General features: G+C 38.3%; 2 long non-coding RNA genes across 3 annotated transcripts; both read left to right on the top strand.

The window, feature by feature from the left end:
- Positions 1–289: 289 nt before the first annotated feature.
- LOC131007726 (uncharacterized) lies at positions 290–2,559 on the top strand. 2 transcript variants are annotated; one of them, XR_009096229.1, is made up of 3 exons: positions 290–474; positions 788–2,381; positions 2,505–2,559. It is a non-coding gene; the product is annotated as an uncharacterized LOC131007726 (long non-coding RNA). The 2 variants fall into 2 exon arrangements; XR_009096228.1 differs by having other exon boundaries at positions 788–844; positions 1,907–2,553.
- An 8-nt stretch (positions 2,560–2,567) lies between these two features.
- LOC131007739 (uncharacterized) lies at positions 2,568–5,660 on the top strand. The gene is made up of 3 exons (XR_009096246.1): positions 2,568–3,112; positions 3,205–3,294; positions 4,784–5,660. It is a non-coding gene; the product is annotated as an uncharacterized LOC131007739 (long non-coding RNA).
- Positions 5,661–6,480: the final 820 nt, after the last annotated feature.

Raw genomic sequence — 6,480 nt, 5'->3', positions numbered from 1 at the left:
CACATTTTTTCGGCATGGAGATTAAGAAATTGAGTGTTATGTTTTAATTGAGTGTGACCCACCAAAATTAGTGAGTAATTTTGGCATTTTTAGAGAGTGGCCAACAATTGTTGACTTAATTAGTGAGTAATTGTTGACTTTATTAAAATAAACTTTGTCATTTTTAGAAAGTGGCCAACAATAGTGGGACAAACCAAAAAGAAAATGTGGCCAACAATATTGGGACGGAGGGAGTAGTTTTATAATAAAATAAAATTATACTAATTACATTGATTGTGAATTTCAAAGTATTTGATGAAGCTTTTTATCGGTATTCACTCTCTCTCTTCAATTATAACCTACCAAATCTATTCCATAGAAATCACTCTTCCATCTTCTCCATTCACAGACTGCGGACGAACTAGGGTTCGATTGTAGGTTCTGATTTCACCGACGGCGGCTTAATGGCGAGGACAAAGAATGCAACGGCGAAAGGTTCGTAAATGTTGGGTTCGATTGTGGGATCAACTTTAACTCTGTTTTATTTTTTATTCTTTCAAAAATTTAATTTGAAATGAGAATTTGTCATTTTTTAAGGATTCGAGAGCTGTCAATTTTGAGAACCCTATTTGGGTTCGTTTGTGGGTTGCTTTTTGAAAGTTTTATGCTTTATAATTGTCTCCTTGTGTCTTTAAACGATTTGCTATTTTTTTAAGGATTCGCGAGCTGTCATTTTTTTATTAACCAACTAGGGTATGCAAAGAAACATAACCCATTCTCACCTTTTCATTTGCTGGAAATTGTGAAGCGTCGATCTCAGGGTTTTTCAGAGACGTAATGGCGAAGACGAAGGGTGGTTCCGGAGGTTCGTAGCAGTGGGTTACTTGTTGTTTATAGTTATTTAAGATTCGTAATAGGGTTTTTATTGTGGAACCCATCTTCAATCTCTAAAAATCTCTTAAGGTTCTTCGATTTTTGTCAATAATTAGTTGATTAGTTGTGGACTTAGTTAGATTTTTGAAAGTTCACAATGTCTTTAAACGATTGTAAATTTCTTGAATTGTTATGAAAAATTCGATTCCCTATGTGAAGAATCTGTTAGATCTTTGTGGGGTTTTTGTGTATACATTTGATTTTTTTAATGCTTTACAAGAATCTCTTACGAATTTTTAAGTTTGTACTACGAATGACATGGTGATGCATAGTTATGAGAATGTCAAACAGTAGATTACAAATTTTTAAGTTTGTGGTTACGAATCTGGTTCATGGTGCATGGAATTAATTTGTTATATGAATCTGAAATAGTTTTTGTTTCTAATATTACGAATTTTTAAGTTTGTGATTACGAATTTTTGGCTGACAATTGTGTGGAGGTAGATGTGTATTGGTTTGATTGAACGAGTTAGATGTGTTTTTTGGTTGACAATTGTGAGGAGCTATATGTGTTTTTTGGCTGACATTTTGTGACTGTGAGTGTTTATTATGCATTTTCCTATATTTTCATGTCAAATTGTCAAAAATATGAAGTGCGGTGTGGTTACGAATCTGATACATTGTCCTATGAATTAATTTGTCATATTTAATATGAATTTTTATTGTAGGTTTCTAATCTTACAAATTTTTAAGTTTGTATTTGTATGATCAATTTTTATAATTGAGTGCAAGTTTCTGGTATTACGAATTATTAGCAAGTTTGCTCTATAATTAAATCATGAGTGGATTTTCAAAATAATCACTTTTATATAGTAAAAATAAATTTTACCCACTCAAATAAAAACATAAAAAATACCCACTTTTTGTGTTAAAGGACTAAATTACCCTTCTATATAAATGGGCAAACCCTAATTTCCTCTCATTCTCTCATTTCTCTCTCTCTACCCGCTCTCTCCTCTCTCTCTCTATACACGCCCTCTCTCTTCTCTCACAGCCCTAGAGGCGCCGCCCGTGGGCGAAATCGTGCCTTGGGAAGTGGCTGTCGCCGCTGTTACTTCGACGTTTTCAAGGCGGCGATCGTGGTTCGATCCACGATAAGGCGACGTTGACACCTTCTACCAGCGTGAGTCGCGTCGGTTGGTGGTCAAGGAAGAGGTCGCGGAAGTCGAGGATCCGCAGGGAGAGGATGATGGCTGCCAATTTCGCGTCTCGCGCGGCGGCGGTTCGTCCGGCGCTGGAGCATCTGATTCTGCTGAGGAGGAGTCAATCGGCGCCGCTATACGGCCGGATTGCTCAGCTGGAGGGAAGAGACGCGAAATCGGATTTGCTGAAAGGCGATTTGTTTCCCCGTCGCAGACGCCGCGTTCGAGTGATAAGGCTGGGATAGATCTGCGATCCAGTGAGGGGAGTTTCAATGGGAGGCAAGACAAGGAGAAAGGTGTTAATGTGCAGGTCATTGTTCGATGCAGGTTCGTGAATTTGCTTAGCTCTTCGATTTTCTTAGCATTTTGAATTATTTTTTCAATATTGTAGTGATTGATTTGCATTTTTGTGTGTGTTTTGCTTGTTGCAAACTGCTGATTGAGAAAAAGAGACCTCCGTGCTGCTGGTATGCTCGAATGGCTTGTACATGTACGCTCAATGTATGTAATACCCCGTTCCTTTTTGCTAAGTTTAGAATAATTTTTCGAATTTAGAAGTAAGATGATTCACGCCGGATATAAAGAAAATGAATTTATTTTTAATTCCAACAAAAATGATTTACAAAAACATTTGTAAATTTAGTTATTGAATTTATATGCATTGCATATTTATTTAATTTAGCATTTAAGTATTTTCACGAGCTATTTATTTAACGAACCCTGAAGTATTATTACAGTCCCGGTATTTTATGTTCCTAATAGCCACCCTTTATCATGATTATTTTTTTTATTTTTTCATACATGTCACAATCAAATCATATCTTAAATCATATCTTATCAAATTTTCCACTTTCTTTCCTCCCACCATACCCCCTTCTCCTACTAATCCGACAGCAAATAATCTCCAAAATCTTTCACAATCTCTCTTTCCACCCACACTAAAGCTTGTCTGCCATATCTTATGCTCAAATTAATTTATTCCTACATTATTTCACAAAATCTTTCACAATCTCTCTCTCGCAAGTAGCAGAATTCAGGAGCAAAAGATAATTTCATAGGTGAGCTTTAAACGTGAGTTTCTTCCATTTTTGCTTGGTTCATCTTACAAATTGATGGAAACAATATCTGCAAATTCTATCTTTTCCTATAGCTCCATTTAAGGAATATCAGCAGCTCGATTCCAGCAACCAAGCAAATCCAGAATCAAACAACACCCATTTCACATCCTAAGTTCCTAAAGGTTCTCTCTTGAACCCCTTCGTCTCATTAGCTTTTACAGTTTAAATCAAGCAATTCATTTGTGCCATTTCAGTAAACCAATATACACAGCAACACATTCAAGCATTTCAATAGTATGACTTTCATTATTACATATACATACATGAAAGCATGATTTATTGAAAAGAAAAGAAAGACAAAGATTTTATTTTCAAGCTTTAACCGTGTGTGTGTGTGTTGGGTTGAGTTGAGCGGTGCCGGGATGGCGGCGTGCTCGCTGCCGGTCATCCGGCCGTGTAAGAGAAAGAGGACGCTGGTGAGAACAGAGGGAGGTCGCGGCATGGCGGTTTTGCCCGCTGCTGTCGGGCCGGAGATCGAGAGAGAGTTGGGGGCTAGGACGCCGGTGGTGGTGGCGTTAAGTCGCTGCTATCGCCGGAGTTCCAGAGGGAGGATCGGTCAAGAGAGGGAGGAGCGGGGGCGGCTGGGGCTGCTATCGCCGGAGGTAGAACCGCGGTGGTGGGTTTAGCGTGAAGAGGGAGGCAGGGCACGGCGTTGATGCCGCTGCTGCCCGGCCACGGCTGGAGAAAGAGAGAGGTAGTCGGGTCTTGGCTGCTGTTGCCGGAAGGGAAGTTGCGACGGCGAGGTGGCAGGGAGCGAGAGATGAGGTAGCCGAGAGAGGGAGAGGAGAGTGCTGCGCAGCTGATATGTTAGTGTGAGTGTTGTGCGATTTATGGGGGAGAAGAGAGGGGACGGCGTGGCCGGCGACGCCTACTGTCGCCGGAGAAAGGAAGAAGGGGAAAGGGGGAGTGTGTGTGTGAGTGTGACCGAGAGAGAGAGAGTGAGATTAGTTGTATGTGTGTGTGTGTTATGCGGCTGGGGGAGGAGAAGAAGGGCGGGGGAGGGAGTGTTGGCTAGGGCTTGGTTTGGGGTTGGGCTTGGTTGAGAGTGGGCCGATTTTAATTAGAGTGGGCTCGAGTTATGGGCCGATTTTAATTAGAGTGGGCTCGAGTCATGGGCCGATTTTTATGAGTATTTGGGCCGAGATTTTATTTATTTTTGTTTCAGTTGGGCTTTTAATTAATAAATTTGTTGGGCCTTATTTTATTTAAGGATTTTTGATTGCCTTCAATTAATTTGGGCTTTCTTATTTTTAATTAATTGAACTATTATTAGTTTGATTAATTTATTTAAAGGATAATTTTCATAATAATATTATATTATTATTATGTGCATATTTTAAGTAATTACTTATTATATGTTAAGCATGACATGATTTGCATTATATTTTGCAATAAGAATATTTATGATTTAATTGGTTTTATTATAATTCCAATTATTAAAGAAAGATGAGTAAGAATATTGTTGGTGTTCTTAACTCAAGAGAAAATGTTTTCAATTATTTATTCATTAAATTTTGAAAACCCGGCTAAGTGAATCATAGAATATTAAGCATTTCACCATGACTTAAGATTAGAATTCAAGGAGACCTTTTGAGAATAGATTTCTTGTAGGCTTTGAGCATCAGGAGGATTAGCACTGCTATTTCGATTCAGAGATAAGGTTAAACGACAGGCTTTGCCTAGAGAGGTGGGCTTATTTTTCAAATGTATGATTTAGCTATTGAGCTTAAATATTCGTGTAATATAAACTGTTTATCCAATAAAATATTTTTGTGCACTCTACCATGTTTAAGGCTCGTACAGTTAATCAATTGAGGTTCTCTTATGACCTAACACGTTGTTTGAGAATTGTGTACACTTGTTAGCTGACTCGGTGGGTTGATCTCCATCGGGCACTAACCAGAGGCGTTATAAGGGTGCTCGACGGGATGTGTTCCGGAGCATAGAAATGATAGGCCTGTCTGGATTAATTTCCGAGGTTTATTATACTTGACTGGGTTACGCCCTCAGTTCAAGTCAGCGGGAGACAGAGATCCGTCGGTGGCTAGAGGTCCGGGATCACAGCGAGTAACAGAATGGAGTGTGCAAACGCGCGCAAAATAATTAAGTATATATATATATATATGAAAATGTTTTAACATGCATAGAAGTTATTTCTCTTTAAAACCTTCTATGTCATGTCAGTAAGATTGGATAAACTGTTCTTCAGATTATGAAATGCTTTAAAAGTTGCAGCCCACTAAGTACATTAGTACTTAGCCCAAAATTACTTTCAAATGTTTTCAGGTTAATGGCTGGTGATGACGGGGCAGAGCTGAGGCTAGGGTTCAACTCCGTATTTTGTCTTCCGCTATTGCACTAGCTTTTATTTGTCTTTTGTTTCTCCAACTTAAGACTTTTATGTTAAATTCTGAATTATGTTTTTATTGAGCTTAAACTCTCAACTTCTAGCTCTATGTTATTTAACGTTGGTTATCGGAAGCATGAAACCGAACTTGTGATCCTAAGGCTTAGAATGTTGTTGATTGATTAGTATCACTTGATTTCTATCTTTCTTCATTCAAAGGGCATTGCCCAACCTTTTTATCCTATTATCTGAATTTCACAAGGTTCTTCCCTTGTTTATTTCTATGATTTTAGTCGCATCTCGATTATAGTTTATTCCTTCAAGAATTGGGGTGTGACAGAATGGTATCAGAGCATGAGTTTTCTTTCATGTTTCTGATAACCATAAGTTTTTAAATGTCGAGTCTAGAATAGTACCTCTAAACTTCTAAGAAAGTTGTTGAACCTCAGCTCGCCGTCACACTGCCGCAGGAAAAAGGTACGATTTAAAAGTTTCAAAGTTATTAAATGTTTTAGAGTTTTCAAGAAGTGCGCGCTTCAGTAAATGATGCTATGTGAATTGCTTAACGCTTTCCATATGCTATAAGTTATGAATTGCTAATTGCTTTCATATTGTTATTTTGAGTCTCCGACTCATATAACCAGCTAAGTATCGTGTTTGGGACAACCCGAGCCCTTAACGATAAGATAAGTCAGTATCGTGTTTGGGACAACCCGAGCCCTTAACGATAAGATGAAGTAAAGTCGTGTTTAGGACTATCGAGCCTTTCACGAATACCAGATGTTTGGTCGAGTTAGATTCTTTGAATCTTTCCGGCAATAGAAAAGTTTCATGTGACATTAAATGTCCACATGTTTCAGGTTTCAAAGAGAATGAACGAATAAGAAAGTTATGTTATTGTTTTAGGTTCACTGCCTATACGATCAGAATAATAAGAACTCTTACAACTGTTTGAGTACCA

This window comes from Salvia miltiorrhiza, chromosome 2 (genome assembly GCF_028751815.1).
Source record: "Salvia miltiorrhiza cultivar Shanhuang (shh) chromosome 2, IMPLAD_Smil_shh, whole genome shotgun sequence".
Lineage (NCBI taxonomy): Eukaryota > Viridiplantae > Streptophyta > Magnoliopsida > Lamiales > Lamiaceae > Salvia > Salvia miltiorrhiza.
Note: the sequence above shows the minus strand (reverse complement) of the source record. Positions and strands in the feature narration are given on the sequence as shown.